The sequence below is a fragment of the Petaurus breviceps genome, unplaced genomic scaffold (genome assembly GCF_028583685.1).
Source record: "Petaurus breviceps papuanus isolate PSGF00001 unplaced genomic scaffold, PetGlider_PUasm1.0 175, whole genome shotgun sequence".
In the NCBI taxonomy this organism is placed as follows: Eukaryota; Metazoa; Chordata; class Mammalia; order Diprotodontia; family Petauridae; genus Petaurus; species Petaurus breviceps.
This window is the reverse complement of record NW_027185764.1, coordinates 24,901,554-24,925,595: the sequence shown is the minus strand read 5'-3', so window position 1 is coordinate 24,925,595 and position 24,042 is coordinate 24,901,554. Positions and strand designations below refer to the sequence as shown.

At 40.9% G+C, this 24,042-nt stretch overlaps 1 protein-coding gene, 2 long non-coding RNA genes and 1 pseudogene across 7 annotated transcripts in view; 2 read left to right on the top strand and 2 right to left on the bottom strand.

Annotated features, from left to right (window-relative positions):
• Positions 1–1,563, bottom strand: part of LOC138158757 (uncharacterized) — a 12,368-nt gene extending 10,805 nt beyond the window's left edge. The window contains exon 1 of the long non-coding RNA XR_011167720.1: positions 351–1,563. This is a non-coding gene — a long non-coding RNA (uncharacterized lncRNA). The remainder of the gene's footprint in view (positions 1–350) is intronic.
• A 466-nt stretch (positions 1,564–2,029) lies between these two features.
• LOC138159074 (uncharacterized) lies at positions 2,030–21,520 on the bottom strand. The gene is made up of 3 exons (XR_011167796.1): positions 21,417–21,520; positions 17,284–17,334; positions 2,030–3,262 (listed from the first exon to the last, which is right to left on the bottom strand). It is a non-coding gene; the product is annotated as an uncharacterized lncRNA (long non-coding RNA).
• LOC138159073 (cyclin-dependent kinase 3-like) lies at positions 10,931–12,286 on the top strand (annotated as a pseudogene).
• A 1,355-nt stretch (positions 21,521–22,875) lies between the features above and the next one.
• The window catches only part of EEF2K (eukaryotic elongation factor 2 kinase), a 75,228-nt gene continuing 74,061 nt past the window's right edge, over positions 22,876–24,042 (top strand). For 3 of the 5 annotated variants that reach the window (XM_069084937.1, XM_069084933.1, XM_069084934.1), the window contains exon 1: positions 22,877–23,346. The gene's annotated coding sequence lies outside the window, so the exon portion shown is untranslated. Of the gene's footprint in view, positions 23,347–24,042 lie in introns of all 5 variants that reach the window. The other 2 variants (XM_069084936.1, XM_069084935.1) reach the window with 2 other exon arrangements.

Genomic DNA, 24,042 nt, shown 5'->3' with positions numbered 1-24,042 from the left:
TCTATGGGCTTCCCGAGCCCTGTTTGCGGGAGACACGCCCCACTAACAATTTTAACATCTTGGTCTACCCTGTGAACTGGGATAAATTGCATGGGGAGGCCCAGACACCCAAAGCAGGGCTCCTCAAGTTCCCAAAACCCAGACTGATTTCCTGAGATTCTTACCTTTTTTGTGCCCTGGACCCCTTGGACAATCAACTAAAGCCTAACTCTCCTTTATCAGAATAAAGTTTATAAATGCATGAAATACACAGGGTTACAAAGGAAACCAATTATATTTAAATACAGTTAGGAAAATATATAAACAAGTTAACAGACTCTGGGATGAGAACCCCAGTTTTAAACCCTTACCTGTGGTGGGAAGACACTGGCCCGTCCCAGACTGACTTGATTCTGGTCATGCAATGGCCCGGTTTGCTTACATCAGGAAATTTTCATGCAACAACATCCCGATGCCCTAAAGCCCAGCTGTCAGTTGTTCATCTAGGGCAGGTGAGGACCTGCCTATTTCTGTTCATCCCTAAGGGAAAGTGGGGTGGAGAATGTCTCCCAGTCTCTGTGTTCCCAGGATGGGGTGGCTTCAGAAATCCGACGTTTATGCATGTCCCTCCCAGGCTAGAAGGTAAATTCTAAGTACTGGCACAGGCTTTATTTTTCTTTTTTGAAAGGAATATCTGCTGCAATATGTTCTCTACAAAGAGTTTAGCACATTTTGATTTACAAAAGGCTAATTGGAGCATAATTTTCTAATCATAGATCCATACTAGAATTACTGATTGTGAATCCATGCATATAGAAAGAAATAATTTCATTTCACTGGCTTTTCTGAAATTTCCTTTTATCTGTGTAGGAACCAAGTCTATGCACACTTGTAAAATCCAGACAAACCATCTTTAAAATGTGAAAGGAATAGAAAGTAAGTAGGCCCTTATATATAACCAGCCAGAGCAGTGTCCTTCACTGGAAGGATTCTTTTCTGAAAAGAATGCCTGAAGGTAAAAATGCCACATGTTGCTAACTTTCAGGAAAAGCAGCTTGTTTGGTCACTTTGCTGTTTGGACACAAAGCCATGGGAATATCTGGCCCAGAAAATGTGAAAACAATCTCATCTGTTCCACAAACATTTCTGAAGCCCACAATTGTCCCAAATCAAAGCTGTAGTATTGCTGTATTTAGAACAAAACAGCAGGCTGGATTTTATAACTTTCTATGGGCAAGGCTACTGACAGATTGTTTCCAATCCAGCCCAGCAGCCCCAAGCAAAAGTAGGAAGTACAAAAACCCACATTGGTGGGTTTTAAAAAGCAACTTTCTGGAAATATCAAAGGCTTTTTAGATAAGGTCCAGGAATACTGCTGTGGATACCCCTTCCCAATAGCCCAGGTGGGGGTGAGATGTGGAGATCAGAGTTGTTTGGACATAAAGTAGAGAAGGGAGTTGACTCCTACCTGCATTTTTAGTGCATGGTGGCCTGGCTTTGGATGAGAGATAAATGGAAAATAGGCCTTGTTTGAATCCTTCTTCAGGCTTGAAAGAGAATAAGCTAATTCACTCTAATAATTAGCTTCTTGGGTCCCAATTTGTATCAGCAGTAGCTGGAACCCTGGCAAGCCTGAGCAGGCATACACAGATATTGGTCAAAGGTTGTTGGGGGATGGATAAGGAACAAATTCATTCTCTACTGGCTATTACTATTACAGGAGAGTGGGCAGAGTTAAAGGGATAGTATTGGGGAGACTATAGATATGAATACTGCTTGTATGGCTCTTGGAAAAGGATAGAATTAAATTTACCCTAAGGGTATGATGAATCAGATCACTACAGATACAAAGGAAATCTCACTACCTACTTGGCTGTGTGGGCCAGATAGCTGCCGGATGAACTATTAGGAAAAGAAACAATCACATAACTTTAGATTCGGAAGGTACCTTAGAGATCTTTGGAACTTTTCGATTTTAGCCAAAATTCCACAATCAGTAAGCATTTATTAAGCCAGGTAACTATCCTAGGTCAAATCAATAGAGGATTTACAAAGTACCTACATTGTGGTAGGCACCATACTAAGCTTTTGGGATACAAAGAATGGCAAAAATTAGATCCTGCCCTGGAGGAGCTCAAAATCTAATGCTCTACACTGGGAATACAAATCCATTCCAACTCACTTTACAGATGAAGAAACTGAGGTTCAGAGAGGCCAAGTGACTTGTCCAATGTTACACAACACAACTGGTACTCTAATCCAGGTCTTCTGAATCCAAGTCCAGTGATCTTCCCAGGAAACCTTGTTGCTTTCCTAAGAGCCTTCATCTAGCCCAGAGGCTAGACCAGGGGTGGGGAGGCCACAGGTTCCCCACCCCTGACCTCTGATGGTCCCTGAGTCTTAGAAGGATCAGAATTGTTTTCACAATGATATTAAGCTGTTTTAATTTCTAATACAATACATGATAGTTATTTGCCACATTAGATATGTGTTAGCTATAAACAAGATAAACAAAAGCTATTTAAGGTCCTCAATCATTTTTAAGATTGTCAAGGGGACAAAAAAACTTAGTACCTACTATATGCCAGGGAATGTCCTAAAGTGCTATTATTATCCTCATTTTTACACACTTTACAGTTAAGGAAACTGAGGCAAACAGAAGTTAAGTGTCTTGTCCAGGATCACAGTGTCTCAAGCTGGATGTGAACTCATATCTTTGTGAGAGATAGCAAAAGGTTAAGTTTCCACAGGCCCCCAAAGGAGGTAACAAAACTTAAAGGAAACAACACTAGCCTTATTGTCATTGGTTGACCCCCCCCAAATTTGGTGTGTAGATATGCATAAGTAAAGGATTGAAGGATGTTTCCTTCTGATTGTGTAGGAGAGTCAAATGAATAATTATGATAATAAAGGATTGTCAACTGTAACTCTCATTCGCTGTCTCCAAATTTGGTGCATAATGAGGGATTGGAAAACACCTTCCTCTGATAGGATACTAATTTACGAATAATCATGATAATGAAGGATTGAGATTGCTTTGTGCTAATTAGCTACTGGAAAAGAAATTGTGAGCCTACCTCACTGACCACACAGGGGAGTAGGTTGGTTAGGATTAGAATATTAGAAGCCTTACAGCTTCTTCAATTTGCACTCCCTGTCTGACACCAAGGGCTGTGCTCTTTTTCATGAGAAAGAATAAAGACCTTCTCTGATCTCCGTCCCAGACTCTGATTTTGAAGATCTGGTAGTGGTCTCCATCCCACACATCTTCCTGAGCCCTGTCCTGTACAAAAACAAATTAGAGTGACATAAGAAAATCATGAAAAAAGGATCAATAGCTTTATAAAGGAGGCACAAAAAATGATGAAGAAAATAACACTTTAATAATAGCTAGCAGGCACAGTGAATAGAGCACTGGCCCTGGAGTCAGGAGGAGGACCTGAGTTCAAATCCAGCCTCAGACACTTAACACAAAACTAGCCATGTGACCTTGGGCAAGACACTTAACCCCAATTGCCCTACCTCCCCCCCTCCAAAAAGCAAAACAAACCAAAAAAAATAGAATAAGCCAAATGGTAAAAGAGGCCCACAAATTCAATGAAGAGGACTCCTTAAAAAGAAGAATTGGCTACATGGGAAAAGATATACACAAATTCACTGAATAAAAGAGTTCCTTAAAAAGTAGAAATCAGCAAATGGAACCTAATGACTCCATGAAACATCAAAAAACAATAAAACAAAATCAAAGAATGAAAAAATAGAAGAAAATATGAAATATTAGAAAAACAATGGAAAAACAACTGATCTGGAAAATAGGTTGAGGAGAGAAAATTTAAGAAGTATTGGACTACCTGAAAGCCATGATTTTTAAAAAGGGCCAGATATTGTCTTTTCAAAAGATTATCATGGAAAACTGCCATGATATTCTAAAACCAGAATCTATCAATCACCTCCTCAAAGAAATCCTAAAATGAAAACTCCTAGGAATATTATAACCAAATTCCAGAACTCACAGGTAAAGGAGAAAATATTGCAAGCAGCCAAAAAGAACCAATTTAAACATGGTAGAGTCAGAGTCAGAATGACACAAAATTTAGCAATTTCTTCGTTAAAGGATTAGAGATCTTATAATATGATATTCAGGAGGATAAACGGAGCTAGGATTACAACCAAGAATTGCCTACCCAGCAAAACTGAGTATAATCCTCCAGGGGAAAAAATAGTCAAGGAAATAGAGGACTTTTAAGTATTCCTGATGAAAAGACTGAAGCTGAATAGAAAATAATAGAAAATAATGAAAATATCAAATGCAAGACCAGAGAGAAGCATAAAAAGAGAAATAGGAAAGAGAAATCATAAGTGATTCAATAAGGTTAAACAGTTTACATTTCTACATGGGAACATGATACTTGTAACTCCTAAGAATTTCATCGTTATTACGGCAGTTAGGAGTATACATAGAGGGCACAGGTATGAATTAAATATAATGGGATAATATCTAAAAAAAATATTGAGGGGTGCGAAAGAAGAATGCACTAGGAGAAAGACAAAGATTGAGGTAGAATGGAGTACATTATGTCACATTAAAGAGGTATGAAAGAGCTTTTACAGTAGAGGAGAAGATGGAGGAGGGTGGGGCAGGGAAAGCTCATCAGAATTGGCTCAAAGTGGGAATAACATACACTCAGTTAGGTATAGAAATCTATCTTACCCTACAGGAAAGTAGGAAGGGAAAGGAATTGGGGTGGGGGGCAGCTGACAGAAAGAAAGATTGGGGAAGAAGTAGTCAGAGCAAAACACTTTTGAGGGTGGACAGGGATAAACAATAGAGAGAGTAAAATAAATGGAAAGAATAGGTTGGAAAAAAATATACAGTAACTATAGCTGGAAAAATTTTACAGCAATTTTTTCTGATAAAGGCTTCATCTCTCAAATATATAGAGAAGTGAATCAAATACATAAGAATACAAGTCATGGGGTGGAGCCAAGATGGTGGAGTAGAAGCAAAAACTTGGCGTGAGCTCCCACTCCAATCACTTCCAATACATGTAAAAAAATGACTGAACAAAATTTAGAGCTGCAGAACCCACAAAGTAACAGAGAGAAACAAATCTCCCACTGAAGGCAGCCAGGCAGGCAGACAGAAAGGCCCTATCACACTGGGCTGGGAGTCCAGAGCAGTCCCACGTGAGCCATGCAGTTCTGGCCCCAGGGTGGCCCCATCAGCGGCAGCCAGAGCAGACTTCAAGAGAGACAGCAGCTGTGGCAGTTTCCAGACTTCTCAACCCATAAATGCCAAAGATAAAGTAAAAGGTCAGTTGGAAACTTTGTTGGAAGCAGGGGACAGAAGAGCACGCTCCAACCCCTATCCCTGGGGTGAGAGGTGGCAGAGGCACAGCGGTGGCTGCAGCTGCTACTTCATGGCTGCTTCTGGAGCTCCTGGCCTGCAGATTATAGGGGGACCAAGCGACCATTCAGAGGGTAAACACTCTTGCTTTAACCTGCTTGGATCTGGATCCCTGTATTGGGTGATGGTCCTGGGTTATGTGGCCAGTGTGCTGGAGCTTATGGGGATTGTAGAGAGGGTTGCCCTCCTAATAGCTCCAGCAGCTATGAAAACCCCAGCGATTTGGGACAAAGCTCTCTCCATTCTGGAAGCAGAGTTCTACCGTGGCAAAGAGCACAAAAGCCAAGTAATTGGCTGGCAGTATGAGCAATCAGAGGAAGCACAAACAGACCATAGAATCCTTTTTGGGGACAAAAAGGATCGAAGCATGGAACAGGAGGAAGAAAATGAAGTCAGAACTCCTGCATCAAAAGCCTCCAAGACAAATATGACTTGGTCACAGGCCATGGAGGAGCTCAAGAAGGATTTTGAAAATCATGTAAGAGAAGTGGAGGAAAAACTGGGAAGAGAAATGAGAATGCTTCAAGAAAATCATGAAAAGTGAGTCAACAGCCTGTTCAAGGAGACCCAAAAAAATACTGAAGAAAATAACACCTTAAAAAATAGACTAATCCAAATGGCAAAAGAGGCCCAGAAAGCCAATGAGGAGAAGAATGCCTTAAAAATCCAAATTTGCTAGATGGAAAAGGAATTTCAAACACTCACTGAAGAGAATAATTCCTTCAAAATTAAATTGGAGCAATTGGAAGCTAATGACTTTATGAGAAATTAAGATACTATAAAACTAATACTACATATAAACAAAATAAATGAAACTAATACTAAATATAAAACTAAAAATACTAAAAAAAAAATGAAAAAATAGAAGGCAATGTGAACTATTCAATTAGAAAAACCACTGACCTGGAAAATAGATCCAGGAATGATAATTTAAAAATTACTGGACTACCTGAAAAACATGATCAAAAAAAGAACCTAGACACCATCTTTCAAGAAATTATCAAGCAAAACTGCCCTGATATTGCAGAATCAGAAGGCAAAATAGAAATTGAAAGAATTCAACAATTACTTCTTGAAAAAGATCCCAAAAAGAAAACTCCTAGGAATATTATAGCCAAATTCCAGAGTTCCCAGGTCAAGGAGAAAATACTGCAAGCAGTCAGGAAGAAACAATTTGAGTATTGTGGAAACACAATCAGGATAACACAAGACCTAGCAGCTTCTACATTTAGGGATCGAAAGGCTTGGAATATGAAATTCTGGAGGTCAAAATATCTAGGATTAAAACCAAGAATCACCTACCCAACAACAAAAAAAAACTTTCAAGCACTTTTGATGAAAAATACCATAGCTGAACAGAAAATTTGACTTTCAACTACAAGAAGCAAGAGAAGCATGAGAAGGTAAACAGGAAAAAGAAATCATAAGGAACTAACTAAAGTTGAACTATTTACATTCCTACATGAAAAAACGATAATTATAACTCATAATACTTTTCTCAGTTATAAGGACAGTTAAAGGGAACATATATGTGATAAATATGTATATATGTATGTATAGGAGGGTGTAGGTATGTATAAATATATATGTGAGGGTATGCATATGTATGTACATGTATACATAGACAGAGGGCACAGGATGAGTTGAATATGAAGGGATGATATCTTAAAAATAAAATTAAGAGGTGAGAGAGGAATTTATTGGGAGAAGGAGAAAGGGAGAAATAGATCAGGGTAAATTATCTCATATAAAAGAGGGAAGAGAAAACTGTTACAATGGAGGGGAATAGCAAGAAGTGAAAGGGAATGGGTCAACCTTACTCTCATTGAATTTGGCATAAGGAGGGAATAACATACACACTCAATTGGGTATCTTACCCTACAGGAAAATAAGGGGAAGGGGATAAGAGGGGGGAAGACAGAAGGGAAGGCAGATTGGGAGAGAGGGTAGTTAGAAGCAAACACTTTTTAAAAAGGATAAGGTCAAAGGAGAAAATATAACAATTGGGGGGTGGGATAGGATGGAGGGAAATATAGTTAATCTTTCACAATATAACTACTATGGAAATGTTTTGCATAACTACACATGTACAAAATATTGAATTGCTTATCTTCCCAGTGGGGGTGGGTGAGGAGGGACGAAGGGAAGAAATCTGGAGCTCAAAGTTTTAAAAACAAATGTTTAAGGGGCGGCTAGGTGGCACAGTGAATAGAGCACTGGCCCTGGTGTCAGGAAGACCTGAGTTCAAATCTGGCCTCAGAAATGTAACACTTACTAGCCATATGACCTTGGGCAAGTCACTTAACCCCAATTGCCCCTCAAAAAAAAAAGCAAAACAAAACCAAAAACCCAAACAAATGTTTTAAAAAATTGTTTTTTACAGGCAACTGGGAAATAAGATATACAGGCACTGGGGTATAGAAACCCATCTTGTACTACTAGAAAGTTGTGGTGGATGATGGGGGAGGATATAAGAGACAACAGATTGGGGGAAGGGGTATTCAGTAGGCTTGCTATTTTGAGGAAAGAGGCAGAAAAATTTGTAACTCAAAATCTGGTGGAAATAAATATTGAAAACTAAAAATAATTAAATTAATTAATTTTAAAAAAGAATACAAGTCATTCCCCAATTGATAAATGGTCCAAGGATATGAATAGGCAGTTTTCAGATGAAGAAATAAAAGCTGTAGATAGTCATATGAAAAAAATGGTCTAAGTTACTATTGATTACAGAAATGCACATTTAAATAATTCTGAGGTACTACCTGTACTGTAATTGCCAAGGAAAGGCAACTTCCCAAGGTTCAAAATACCAGCATAGGTGCTCTCCATTTTATTCAGTGACCAACCAAGAACAGAGAAGATCAAAACATGACATCATTCCAAAATACAGCATTTACTAAGTGTGATTAAATAATCTCCAAGGAGTACCCCACCCCAGGACCTTCCAATCATTCAATCAATTACAAAGTCCCTGGTCTAAATACTTCTCCACCCCTAGGCTATACATTTATTTGTCAATCACAGAGTACAAAAAGGTCAAAAGTTCCCCACCCTTGGATCACAATTGAATCTACCCCAGAGTTACATCAAGTTTAAACACAGCACTTAATACCCAAATGGAGGTCTTTTCTTCATCTTGACACTGAGGCAAGTTCTCAGCAATCTTAGTTCCTGGGGAGACAAGGCTTAGCAAGGCCACAAGATACATTGCCAGTCCCTCCATTAATTCATCCTCTGTCTGTAGAACAGTCCTAGAACCCCTGAAAACATTAGCAAAACCCTCTCCTAGGATTTCTGTAAACATACAAGAAAATCCTTCTTCAGGGCTTCTGAACCAACAGAAAGGTTCCCAGACCCCTGCAACAACAGCACTGTCCTTCACCAGTGGACAGTATTCACTCTGTCTGCAGGACAGTCTCCAGACCCCTGCAACAACAGCACTGTCCTCCACCAGTGGACAGTATCCACTCTCTGTCTGCAGGACAGTCTCAGGGCTTCTTAACCAAAAGCCGGGTTCCAGTACTTCTTCAACAACAGGACTGTCTTTCACCAGTGGACAAATCTGGCAAAAGAACATCAAAACAGACAGACAAAGTACCAGCAAAACAGCCATGTCTCCTCAGTCCTTGGCAGCTCAGGGGGCAGGTCTCAAAAGTCCAGGGCAATTCAAAGCGGCCACCAGCAATTCTCTTAGTCTCTCTCCCTGCCTCCACGTGGGTGCTGCTTCCAAAAAAAAAGGTCTTCCGCCTCTCTCTTGTCTTTCCAAATCTAGTCACCAGCTCCTCGCAGTTCAGGACTTTCTTTTCACATCAACAAGTCCATCCCACAGGTGGGATTAACAAGCTCTGGGTTTTAACACAATCAATTTGAAAACCAAGCCCAATACAGGGGAATCTCCACATTCCATTACTATCACACTACCTCATACCTATCAGATTGGCTATATGACAGAAAAGGAAAATGACAAATACTAGAGTGGATGTGGGAAAACTGAGACACTAATGTACTGGTAGTGGAGTTGTTAACTGATTCAACCATTCTGGAGAGCAATTTGGATCTATGCCTTAAGAGCTATAGCTTTATAAAACTGTGCATACCCTTTGACCCAGCAATAATAGCACTACTAGGTCTGGATCCCAAAGATATCAAAGAAAAAGAAAAAAGACCTATATGTACAAAAATATTTATAGCAGCCCTTTTTGTGGTGGCTGAGAATTGGAAATCAAGGGGATGCTTGTCAACTGGGGAAGAGCTGAACATGTGGTATATGATTGTGATCAAATAATATTATGCTGTAAGAAATGATGAGCAGGATGCTCTCAGAAAAACCTGGAAAGACTAATATGAACTAATGTAATATGAAATGAGCAGAACCATGTGAACATTGTACACAGTAATAACAATACTGCACTATTATCAATTGTAAATGACTTTACTGTTCTCAGAAATACAATGATCAAAGATAATTCCAAAGGATTTATGATAAAAAATGCCATCCACCTCCAGAGAAATAACTGATGGAATCTGAAGGCAGGTCAAAGCATACTTTTTAAATGTTTGTTTATTTTTCTTGTTTGGGGTTTATTTGGGGCTGTTTTGTCTATGTTTTCTTTTGTAAGAAGATCAATATGGAAGTATGTTTTACATGAGTACATATGTATAACTTATATCAAATTACTTGCCTTCTCAATGAGGGGCAGAGGTGGGAGGGAGATAATTTGGAACTCAAAAAAAATTTTTAATGAATGTTAAAAATTGTTTTTACACATAATTGGGGAAAAATTAAATATTAAAGATGAGCTGGAAAAAATAATTGGAAACTAAATAATCTAATACTAAAGAATGAGTGGGTCAAGAAACTAATCATAGAAACAAGAAATAATTTCATTAAAGAGAATGAAAACAATGAGACAACATACCAAAATTTATGGAATGAAACCAAAGCAATACTTAGGTAAAAATGTATATTTCTAAATGTTTGCATCAATAAAATAGAGAAAGAACAGATCAATGAATTGGGCATGCACCTAAAAAACTAGAAAGAGAACAAATTAAAAATCCCCAATTGAACACAAAATTTGAAATCCTGAAAATCAAAGGAGAAATTGAATATTGAAAGTAAGAAAACCATTGAATTAATAAAAAAAAAAACTAGGAACTGGGTTTATGAAAAAAAAAACCAATAAAATAGATTAACCATTGGTTAATTTTATTTAAAAAAAAAAGAAAACCAAATTACCAGTATCAAAAATGAAAAGGGTAAATTCACCACCAACAAAGAGGAAATTAACACAATATTAGGGGTAATTTTGAAAAATTACATGATCTGACACTAAGTGAAATTGATGAATAGTTACAAAAATATAAGTTGATAGGGCAGAGTCAAGATGGCAGAGTAAAGGCAGGGACTCACCTAAGCTCTTCCCCAAACTCCCCCAAATACCTTTAAAAATGACTCTAAACAGGAGGTTGACTTCAGTGCTTATGAAGATTCCCAGTGCCCTGGAAAGATCCCCCAGGCCCCAGGGCAGCAATGCTGGCATGGACGTGTTCTAGAAGGTGGAGAAGATTGGAGAGGGCACCTAGGGGGTGGTGTACAGGGCCAGGAATAAGGAGACAGGGTAGCTGGTGACTCTGAAGAAGATCCGCCTGGATTCGTGAGTGCGGGGGTGGGGGTGGGGGGGCTGCCTCCCCCAGGTCCCACACCGGCTCAGACATTACGACTCTCCCCTCTTCCCAGCCCCCCACTTGTGGATTCAGCTCCTCCCCTGTGCCCCGGGGAGCAGTGTCCCCAGCTCTTCCCCCCTGGGGCCTTCCTCGCCCCAGGGGATATGTCCAGGGAGGCCAAGCTGGAGGCACCTGCTTGAGACAGCCAGGCTTGTTCTCATGCCCAGAAAGTCAGCTGCCTCCAAGGTGGGGGCAGGGGGAGCTTTTCAAATGAAGAGCCCCTCAAACCATAAGCTGCCCCCATAGCTCCTGCCACCCCTGCAACCTATTCCTTACTGCAGGGAGACTGAGGGTGTCCCAAGCACCGCCATTCGGGAGATCTCCCTTCTCAAAGAACTTAAGCACCCCAGTATTGTCAGGCTGCTAGATGTGGTACATAGTGAGAAAAAGCTGTACCTGGTGTTTGAGTTCCTCAGCCAGGACTTGAAGAAATATATGGACTCAGCTGCAGCCACGGGCTACCTCTTCCAGCTGCTCCAGGGGGTGAATTTATGCCATTCTCATCGGGTCATCCACCACGATCTCAAGCCCCAGAACCTCCTCATCAATGAGTTAGGTGCCATCAAGCTGGCTGATTTGGGGCTGGCCCCGGCCTGTGGCGTGCCCCTGCGTACCTACACCCATGAGGTGGTAACCCTCTGGTATCAGGCTCCTGAGATTCTCCTGGGATGCAACTTCTTCTTTTTTTTTTTTTTTGCAATTGGGGTTAAGTTGTGTCTGAGGCTGGAACTTAACTGGGGTCCTCCTGATTCCGGGGCAGGCGCTTTACTCACTGTGCCACCTAGCCGCCCCTGGGATGCAAGTTCTGCTCAACAGCTGTGGATGTCTGGAGCTTTGGTTGCATCTTTGCAGAGATGGTGACACACAGGGCCCTGTTTCCTGGTGATTCTGAAATTGACCAGCTGTTCAGAATTTTTCAGACCCTGGGCACACCCAGTGAGGCAGGGGTCACCCAGCTGCCAGATTATATGAGGAGTTTCGCCAAGTGGAACAGGAAGTTCATAGAGGAGATTGTGCCAAGCCTTGAACCCAGAAGGCAAAGACCTGCTCATGCTGCTGCAGTATGACCCAAACAGGCGCATCTCAGCCAAGGCAGCTCTAACACATTTCTCCACCTGCAAATCATTCTCAGCCCCACACCAGTGTGTGCTGGACCATTTTTGTCAGTGAAGGGGATGGGTGTCCAGCTTCTACCCTTTTGCCCTTCTTTTCTCAGGCCTGATACCCTAAGTTCCTTCTGCAGCTACAGCTCTAGCCACCTTTCCCTAATGTTGGGGAGGAATTATAGGCAGGGTAGGCTTCGTGTCTAGGATCAGCTGTGGCCTGGGGACCATGAGGGGCTAGGTTTGGACCAGTCCCATTATCAGGTTAGTGAGAGTTCCTATGTCCTTTGTTGGGTCTGACAGTGTCACTTCAGCTGCCTCATAAGGGAGAGGGAGAAGTGAGGGAGCAGCTCCCTTGTTCCTAGGAACACTGGTGGGGGGTGCTCAGAGAAAGAGGGCCAGTTTTTTTTTCTTAATCTACTTTGCTCTCCTCCTTAGGAATTGATCTCTTGACATCATTGACCTTAACCCAAACTTGACATTCAAGTCAAGAATTCCAAGGTAGAGGGGACTTTGTTCCTACACCCCACATCTAGCCCCCTCTGCTGTTCTTTTGGGGTTTAAACTATTTGGGAAAGAATTTAATTCCATTTAGAAGAGTTAGAGGAGAGGGGAATTTTTCCTTACGTGGTCAGTGGCAAGTATGTGAATTGGGTGTGTTTTCAGCAGTTAACTGTTTACTTATGATGTAATTGCATTCATTTGGTCTTAGATTTAAGAATAAGAATTAAAAATGACATTTCTGAAAATGACTACACAAATTCTAATGCAGCAGAATCCACAAAAAAGACAGAGTGAAACAAATTTCCATCCCAAGACAACTTGGAAGGTCAACAGGAAAGGTCTACTGCACCAAGGTGAGAGAGGTGTGCAGCCCAGAACAGGCTGCCCAGCACAGACAGGGCCTCAGCAAACCCAGAGCAGGCCTTGAGTGACTAAGTCACTGGCAGCAGTGGCAGTTTCCAGAATTCTTAGCCCACAGGCACCAAAGACAACTTAGAAGGTCAGCAGGAAAGGTCTGTTGGACCTGGGTGAGAAAGGAGCATGGTCCAGTGCAGGCCATGGCCCCAGAAAATCAGGAGCAGGCCTTGGGAGCAGCTGCTTCCAGAGCTCTCAGTCCATAGATGGTAAGGGGATCGAACAACTGGTCAGAAGGAGATTCCAGGGATGTCTTTGCTAGCACCAAAGCAGAATTCTGTATTTTTTGCTCATACTTAGATCTGGGTGGCAGTCCCAGGAACACTAGCATAGCAGAGTGTGTGGGAGTGGTGGACAGGGAACCCTCCTCACAGTTCCAGGGCAGAAAACAGTATTTGTGGTCACTCACAGACCAGAGCACAGGCCAGGAGGTGAGTAAACACTTCTCTTTAGATCATACCATCTTGAAAGAATTGAAAATTTACAGGTCCCTAGAAGTAGCTCGGAAAACAGCTATACAAAACCCCTGAAACATGGAACAGTACATTCTCCATACTGGAAGGAAAGCCCTACTTTATCAAAGAGTTAAAAAGTCAAGTAATAGGCTAGGAAAATGAGCAAACAGAAAAAATTCTGACTATGAAAACTTACTTTGGTTATAAGGAAGATCAAAATGCATACTCAAAAGAAGAAAACAAAGTCAAATTTCCTACATCCAAAGCCTCCATGAAAAATATGAATTGGTCTCAGGTCATGGAAGATCTCAAAAAGGATTTTGAAAATCAAGTAAGATAAGTAAAGGAAAAAATAGGAAGAGAAATAAGAGTGATGCAAGAAAATCATGAAAATTCAACAGCTTGGTAAAGGAGACAAAAAAAATACTAAAGAAAATGACACCTTAAAAAACAAATGAGGCCAAATGGTAAAAGAGGTCCAAAAATCTAATGAAGAGAAGAATACCTTAAAAAATAGAATTGGTCAAATGGAAAAAGAAATCCAACAGCTCACTGAAGAAAATAATTCCTTAAAAATTAGAGTGCAGCAAATGGAAGCTAATGACTTTATGAGAAATCAAGAAATCAAAAAATAAAACTGACAGAATGAAAAAAATAGGAGACAATGTGAAATATCTCATTGGAAAAACCACTGACCTGGCAAACAGATCCAGGAAAGAGAATTTAAAATTGTTTGGACTGCCTGAAAGCCATGATGAAAAACCTAGACATCATCTTTCAAGAAATTATCAAGGAAAACTGCCCAGATATTCTAGAATCAGAGAGTAAGATAGAAATTAAAAGAATATACTGATCACCTCCTGAAGAAAATCCTAAAATGAAAACTCCTAGGAATGTTATAGCCAAATTCCAGAGTTCCCAGGTCAAAGAGAAAATATTGCAAGCATCCAGAAAGAAACAATTTGAGTATTATAGCAGCCCTTTTTGTGGTGGCAAAGAATTGGGAATTGAAGGGTTGCTCATCAATCGGGGAATAGATGAACATCTTGTTAGATATGATTATAAAGGAATATTAATGTGCTATAAAGAAATAATGAGCAGGATAATTTCAGAAAAACCTGCAAAGACTTCTATGAACTAACGCAAAGTAAAGGGAGCAGAACAGGAGAACTTTGTACATAGTAATAGCAATACTATATAATGATCAATTGTGAATGACTTAGCTATTCTCATCAATACAAAGATCCAAAACAATTCTGAAGGATCTGTGATTAAAAATGCTATCTACCTCTGGAGATAGAACTGATAAAAATCTAAATGCAAATTAAAGCATAATGGTTTTTTCCTTTTTTATTTTTCTTGGAGTTTTTTCGTCAGCATTTTTTTTTTGCAAGATAACCACACGTATAACCTATATCAAATTGCTTGCCTCCTCAATAAGGGCACAGAGGAGGAGTGAGGGAAGAAAAGAATTTGGAACTCAAAATTGTGGGGGGGAAAATGTAGGTTAAAATTGTTTTTGCATGTAATTGGGAAAAATAAAATACTACAATTTTTTAAAAAGTTAAAAGAAAATTGGGAAGGAATGTGGCAGAAAAAAGGACAGCTTATTATACCATGTACTGTATTATACTATCTACTTACACCATATAACACCAAAAGGATAAGTGACCAAAATGTCAAAGATCATCATAAAAAATATTAGAGGAAAACATGACATATCTTTCAGATCTATGGTTATGAGAAAATCCATAATCTACTGAGGGCTAGAGGAGAACACAAGACATGAAATAGGTAATTTTATCATAATATAAAGTTAAAAAAACTTTAGGGCAAACATTTCAACTCCATTAACTTTTACTATGCATTGGTTTGTGTGTAAGCCAAAAATCAGTGCACAAACCAGAACTCTTTATAATCTGGCTCTATGATATCTTTATTGCTTCACTGACTCTAAGTCCTAGCCAAAGTCAATTTAAAGAAAATTAAGCACTTACTGTATCCCAGGAGTTGTGCTAGCTGCTGGGGATACAAACATAAAAGTAACAGCCCCTTTCTCTCCTTTCCCACTCTCCCCCTCTCCTCCTCTTTTTAAATTGAAGAATTTAAGCCTAGGTCCCCCTATGTTACCCAGGCTGGAAATGCAGGGGTCACTCATGGGCCCAATCCCACTTTGAATCAGCATAAAAGTACATTTCTGACCCAAGTCAATTCTTTCCACTTAGGGCAACCTGGAAGCCCTTTGCTCCCAAGGGCTCATCATATTAATACTGAACCTAGTGTAGACACTTGTTCAGTTTAGTTAACCAAAGCTCCCAAACTCAAGAGATCCACCAGCTTCAGACCCCTAGTGGCTGGGATTGCACTTCCTACAATGGACAATTTTTCATTTTAATCACTGCATTTGTGCCTCACACTCAGTAGGAACTTAACAAATGTTATTGAATGAATGAATGAATGAGCTAGAAAAAGTAGAAAAACTTTTGAGTGGGGAAAAAATGAACCATTTGCAAAAAAAAATGTAAACCATCAAAAGCTGTATGGAAAAAATGACACAAGTTATTAATAATTAAAGAAATGCAAAGAACTTTGAGGTATCCCCTCATATTCATCATATTGACAGAGATGATAAAAGATTGAAACAGTCTATTTTGGAGGATTTGTGGGATGACTGGAACACTGACATGCTTTTAGGGGATCTATGAATTGCTCTACCTGTTCTAAAAATAACAATTTAGAATTTGAGAAAATGTATTAAATTATTCATACCCTTTGATCCCATTATTGGTCATGGGCTGACGGAGGTTAAGACAGAAAGGTCTCATGTATACAAAATCTTCATTGTGGGAACAAAGTTGGTGCCTATCAGTTAGGAATGTCTGAACAAACTTTGGAATATCATTGCACTCTAAGAAATGACAAGTATAAGGAATTCAGAGAAACATAGAAATACTTATAGGAACTGATGTGGGGTGAAGAAAGCAGAACCAGGAGAATAGTATGTAAGGGTTCAGGTTAGGGTGAAGAAATCAATCAAGTTAGCCCACCTGATAGGGTTGTTATGAGAATCAAATGAGATAATATATGTAAAGCACATTCCTTTGTCAATCTTAAAGCCTACATAAATGTTAGTTATTATGGTGATAAGATGCTAAGCCCTGATACCTTTATCAGGCAAAAATTCATCTTGATTGTTCACTTGTTATGAATCAGCCCTCATCCCTAGATGTGACCAGGAGTCTGTTCTGATTAGAAAATTGGCTGAGGGACTTGGTTGTGCCCTCTGGGGTCTGTATAACACCAGTAAGTGAGGTAGAATCAGAAAGTTGAGGGCATGCAACAGAGAAGAGAAAACGTTCCAGCTAGACCCCTGAGAAGAAATCAACTGGGGAGAAGGAGCCAAACCCTGAGCCATAGCTGTGGCCTCTGTCTCTTCTTCCACACCTCCTTGGCAGGAAGAGCCTCGTGAACTTCTAACAATCCAGAGGATTTGGACTTTTTTCCCCAGAGTCCCAGCAGCACTCCCAGAATAGATGTCCACAGTGTCTGGATTGGATGCCAAGGACAGAGTAGATTTGATGAGGAAAGCAGATTCATGGCTCCACAAAGAGTTCAACAGAAAAGTTATTCCATACCTGAGGGGTACACTTTGAGAATCTGAACAAAAGGATTTCTGGGAGCTGTAACTTACCCTTTTGTCCATATGATCCCTCTAAGCTTGAGCCCAATTTCCTCTTGGATTCTGTAGATTTTCATGGGAAAATATGTCAGTCTTTGGCAGAAGGGAGAGCTGTTTTATACCAACTGCTCTTACCCTACCACCTTAATAAATACTCCTTTCTAAAAGCTAATTGTCTGAATAATTAATGACCATGGTAGGAAACACACTGGTTGGGGTCCATGATCTAGAGCAGGGGTGAGCAAACTATCACCAGAGGGTCAAATCAGGGCAGCAGCCTTTTTTTGTTCCAGCCTCTTAGGTAAAAATTGTCTTTATTGTTTTAAATACAACAAAACTTTATTTTAAAAACCATTCTTAGCTTACCATACAAAATGGGCAGAGGCTGGATTTGGCCCATGTATAGCCCACATATATACATTAGAGTTATAGCACCCCAACCCCTCAGCTATCCCTATATCCCTAAGGTGATTTAATGATCATGAGACCTGATTTCTCCATGCTTTGGGGAGTTGTTTTGTTCAACTATGCATTTTTATTTTTGTTTATTTTCCTATCCTTCCCCCTCTCCCCCCCCCAGAGGATAGGAAAGAAAATGTTTATTTTGTTGTTTAAGTCCTTCGACTTCATTTGGGTTTTTCTTAGCAAAGATAATGGAATGGTTTGCCATTTCCTTTTCCAGTTCATTTTACAGATAAGGAAACTGAGGCAAACAGGGTTAAATGACTTGCCCAGGGTCACACAGTTAGTAAATGTCTGAGGCCAAATTTGAACTCACAAATAGGAAGGGCTCAAAGCCCAGCACTATCCAATGTGCCACCTAGTTGCCCTAAATGCTTGTAACTTTAAAAAGTAATAATAAATTGCCCCAAAATTTTGTCACAATTTAAAAAAGAAAATAGAACATGAGCAGTAGTCCCTCCCTATCCAGTAGGGATGAAAGAACTTTTTCTCTCTTTTCCTCCATTATAAAACAAAATAAATGTAACAAAAATATGATTTTCCAAACAAAAAGACTTCCCTTAGGCTATTGTCTTTCATTCTTTCTCCCTTAAGGCATCTGTGGACTTTGTGGAAAGAGTTCTACTATGAAGCCATCCTCCTTAGCAGTATGTTAAACCCCACCTTCCCATCAAAATCTAGTTAGTTTTAATACAGGATCTGAAGTAGTGATCAAAGCCCTAGAGATATGTGTGCATGATTTGACTATAATTTGCCTTCACCCAAATTGTCATGTTGCTCTCAGAGAATTTTCCACGCTGCTTCTCTAAAAACTGTTTTCTGCTCCTCCTTCAGTCTATTACATTTGTTGTTAATTAATGTTCTCTCCCCCTCCCCACTTTATAGATGAGAGAGCTAAGATATAGAGAGGTCAAGGAAACCTGCTCAGGACCACACAGCCAGCCAGCCACAAAGTTGGGATGGGGCTTTGGGTTCCTTCCATAAAATCATACAGTGTTCCAGACTTGTTTTCCCTCCAGCCACTTGAAATGAATAGCAAAGGAGGATGAATTGTAGTAACCCTTAGAATAATATCAATATCACCATCATCATCTTCTTCTGCTGCTGCTGCTGTTCTTCCTCCTCCCCCTCTTTTATGTAAGGCCTCAGAGGATATAAAATACTTCCCCCTCCCCCCAACAACCCTGTGAGGTAGGTCTGGCAAATACTCTTCTCCCCATTTTGGAGGTAAGGAAATAGAAGAGCAAATGTTTCTAGCTCAAACATAGGTCTGCTGATTCCAGACACTGACAACTTACAAGTTCCTAACTTATTTTGCTGTCTGGTGTCTTATTTCTGAAACCAAATGTTTTTGCTGATATTTCCTATTTAACCTAGGTTTGCGCTTGGTAATTAAATTGTAAGTTCCCTGCGGTCAGGGACTGGGGTTTTTTGTCTTTGTTTTTGTCTTTTGCTTCTTTTTGTATCTCTAGCACTTAATACAGTGCCTGACACGTGGTAATCGCTTAACTAATGTTTATTGAATTGAATTGAAATTAACCATACCTGCCAGTCAAATGCTTTTTCCAAAATGGCCTGATATTACTCTGTCATTCTAACAGTGGTGGTATTGATGTATCCTGAGCCAGTAAATGTCTCGGCAGGTGTCAGTCATTCATACTCCCTCCTACATATTTGTAGGCAGAGCTATTCCTCTCTTTCTCTCAAGTCATTCTCCTGTAACCTCCCTTTGAAGAGTGCCCGGGGAAAATGATGGATATTTGCCTCAATATTAGTAGAGACACTTGTAGCCTTGTCACTGCTCGGTTACAGATTTATTTTTCTTCCACCCTCCCCCCCCCCACTTAACAGTATTTTATCTTTTCCAATTACATGTAAAGAGAGTTTTCAATATTCACTTTTGTAAGATTTTGAATTTCAAATTTTTTCTCCCTCTCTTCCCCCCTCCCCAAGACGGCAAGCAATCTGACATAGGTTATACATGTACAATCATATTAAACATATTTCCACGTTAGTCATGTGAAAGAAGAATCAGAACATAAGGGAAAAACCACGAGAAAGAAAAACCAAAAAAGTGGAAATAGTATGCTTCAATCTATATTTGAAACTCTGCAGTTCTTTCTCTGGATGTGGAAACATTTTTCATCATGAGTCCTTTGGAATTGTCATGGATCATTGTATTGCTGAGAAGACCTAAGTCTATCATAGTTGATCATCTTACAATGTTGCTGTCACTGTGTACAATGTTCTCCTGGTTCTGCTCACTTCCCTCAGCATTAGTTCATGTAAATCTTTCTGTTTTTTTTTCTAAAATATGCCTGTTCATCAATTCTTACAGCACAACAGTATTCCATTTGAATTCATATACCACAGCTTGTTTAATCATTCCCCAATTGATGGGCATCCCTTCAATTTACAATTCTTGGCAACCACAAAAAGAACTATAAATATTTTTGTACATCTGGGTCCTTTCCCATTTTTACAAATCTCTCTGGGATACAGACCTAGTAGTGGTGTTGCTGGATCAAAGGATATGTACAGTTTTATAGCCCTTTGGGCAGTTCCACATTGCTCTCCAGAATGGTTGGATCAGTTCACAACTCCACCAACAGAGCATTAGTTTTCCAATTTTCCCACATATTCTTCAACATTTATCATTTTCCTTTTTTGTACTGATTCATTTTTCCAAAGAAACCTACTTAAAAGTATTCTCTTTGCCCTGGAAAGTTATAAAAAATAAATCAATAACTCTCTCCGAGCCCCCAGCCCAAAGATCTGGCAAAATGCTGTAGTTTTAAATCTTAATCTTTCTCCTCTATTCTCCCTCCCTTTTGTTCCAGGTATCCCAATTGCCCTTCTCAACACTGCATTTGAACAATAATTCATAGTTTAGTAATGTGAGGGGTTAAAATATTTCTCATATTTGCAGACTTCAGATAAAATAAATATTTAAATACCAAAAAGTGAACAAACTTAAGAAATAAGGGAGAGATATCAGACTCAAAAGAAAAGAGAAAGGGAATAAGCACTTATCGAGTGCTTACATTTTGCTAAGTACTTTCCAAATATTATCTCATTTGATTTTCACAATACCCCTGGGAGGTAGGAGCTATTTTAATTCCCATTTTACGGCTGAGGAAACTAAGGTAGACAAGGTCACACAGCTAGAAAGTATGTGAGGTTGGATTTGAACTCGGGTCTTTCTGACTCCCTGCCCAGCACTTAATCAATCAATAAATACTTTTTAAGTATCTACTATGTGAGAATCAGGAACTGTACTAATCTGTTGTGCCAACTAGTTGACTCAAAGGAAAGGAGAGGAGGAAAATGAATCATTGACTTATGTTTTCGGTCTCTCTGGGTTTCAGAAACACAGTATTCTCCTCAACACAACTAGTATAAAAATCCCCCACACTAATTTGGATCCAGAGCTGGTACTGGTGACCTCATGGCTGCAGTCCCTCTGTCACTTCTATGGCAACCAGCCCTCCTCCTCTCCTGCTTCTGCCTTTTTTTTTTAATCTCTGTCCCACAATTCCAAAAGAATAGAGGGAATGGTTTATAAATCCAAAATAGCCACTCTGGCAGCATTCTAGGCAAACCTGCAGGGGGTAGGGGATAAGTGGGGATATGTGGGGCAAAGGATACTTGGAGATTTCTTCCCCAAACCAGCAAGCACTCACCTGTAGCATCCTGCTTTTGGAAACACCTGGAATTGGCCATATAACAGTATTTCATATACTGTGAAGAGCACAATCAGGCTTTTGTCCCTCTGGTGGAATCATCCTGTCAGAAGAAATTAGCATTTTTCTCAAAGTGTGGTCCATTCATTCATTCAACAATGATTTATTAAGTACTGCTAGGCACTGTGCTAGAGGGTAGGAGTGCAAAGATTAAAAAAAAAACACCTCTAGATTTCAAGATGTTTATATTCTATTGGGGTAAAACAGAAAACAGATACAGTAAATAATGATAAACTGTGCACAAAGTGATGGTTGGGACAAGGTAGGTAGGTTAGTAAGATTCAGAAATGCCTCTTGTAAGAGATGACCCTAAGGTTTAACCTTGAAAGAAAGGGATGAGAAAACATTAGATATCAGGAGGGAAAACATTCCAGGTGTGGGGGACTGACAGCTGGTACAAAGGCCCACAGATGAGAGATGAAATATCTTTGAAGTGGTACAAGTAGACTATTTTGACTAGATTCATAGAGAGGAAAAATGTGCAGTAAGCCTGGAAAAATTGGCTGGAGTCAGGTCATCTTATCAAAGGTTTGGAATTTAACAACCAAAAAACACCACAGAAAATCGAATATACACTTTAGATTTTTCACTCCAAGACCTGACATCTGATAACCCATAGCCTCATAAGAGAAAAATGGTAGACTCAGTCTTCAGTGCCCACATCTAAAGGACCTAGGTCAATTCAACTCCAAAAATTTATTAAGGCCTACTTTGGGTAAAGAAAGTTTATAAAGGGTCATGGCATACATTTCCCCAGTGGTACTGGGCATTTATTAATGCAATTAAAAAAAAATTTAACAGCTACTATGTGCCAGGCACTGTACTAAAAGCGCTGGAGATACAAAAAAAGAGGCAAAAGACAGCCTTCCCTCAAGGAGCTTACAATCTAATGGGTAAGCTAACATGCAAACAGGATAAATAGGAAATAATTAAAAGAAGGAAAGCACATGAATGAAGAGGGGTTGGGGAACGCTTCCTGTAGAAAGTGGGATTTTAGTTGGGATTTATAACGAGCCAGGGAGGTCAATAGTCAGGTATGGGGGGAAGGAGGGGACTATTAAAACAGAAAAAAGTCCACAATTCTCAAGAAGTGAGTGATGGAATTTCAGACTGCCTGGGACCGACTTTAGGAAGCGATATTTTTTAATAGCCGAAGTTCCTCCCCTTACACCTTGCTCCCCGCTAATTAAGATTGCATCACATAAGCAAACAGCCAGCGGCTTTTACACTAGACAGACTGAGCAGCCTCGGGGGTTGGAAGGAAGCCAGCCCAGGGACCCCGGAACACACTCTAGCTAGCTGAGGGTGGGGGAGGGGGTGTGTGCGCAGTGACTCCGCCCCGGAGCCCATTGGCCCCACCCTCCCCCGAGGATCAGCCAATCCCGAGGCTGAGGTTCTTGAAGCTAGGCAGAAGAGCGCCGCCGCCGTTGTCCCTAGGGAGGGTCTGCAGGCATGTGACAGTTCCCAACCCAGCCGAGCCTCTCCGCGGTACCGCCCACGCTCTAGCCCCGGGACCAGGCTCGCGGCCAGGCAGCTTCGGTTGCACACTTCTCTATCTCCCTGGAGCTGTGCACCAGCTGGCTCGGGGTCTAGATTCCACCTCGGTCGCTGCAGCTCTCAGCTCCTCGGCTCGCGCCCCTCGCCCGAGTCCCGGGGCTCGTGCCTTCCCGGGAACGTTCCATCCCGGCCCGTGTGCTCCACTAGCCCACCTTACCCGAGCCGCCGCGAGCGCCCCGTTTGCCCCCCCAGCCCCGAGACGTTTGGGGGGCCTACCTGCCGTGCACCCTGGAGCTCCTAGGCGAGAGAAGCTACAAACTGCTCTGCTTCCTGGCAGTCGTCTGGGGCTGCGGCGGTCGCTTGCCTGGGGAAGGTACGTAGGCCTGATGGAAAAATAGAGGGTCTGTGGGGATCAGCGTGCTGTGTGGGGATGGGGAGGGGACGGGGGACAAGAGATAAGCAGCCCGGTGCATTTCCTCGGGGCAGCCTTCGATGTTTTCGCTGCTATTATGTGTTAACTTTTTCTTTCCCTATAGTAGCCTCCAGTGTGGACCAAAGTGCGGCGACATCCCCCCACCCAGTGTACCCCTTACTTGGCTGCAGAAGGAGTTGGGGAGGCCAGACCATTTCATTGCCAAGGGGGCCTTCAGCCTTTCAGACTGTTCTCGGTGTATTCAAAATGAGGGTGTCGTATCTCTCCTAGCACTTTGTTCTGGCCATAGTAGGCGCTTAACATGTTTCCAAATGGAAATGCTTTGGAATCAGAGAGGGGGATGGGGGAGGGTTCGTTCTTATCCCACGCTTAGTTCTTTGCTCGTATTTTGATTGCGGAGGGTTTAGGTGGTAGTAATGATAGCGATAATAATGAAAGTGTGGTTGTCTCAGTCGGCAGAATCCAGTGTCTGGGCAAAGGAGGAACCTAAGGGGATGGACCAGCCCCGGACATCTGGGAGACAAAAGCCTCTCCCTGGAGCTGCCCGAATGTGCTAAAGAAGTGGACCCCCACAACTCCTTAGGTGATTCAGGCCAAAGAACAGCTTTTCTGAATGATCTGGGTAATCAGGGCTAT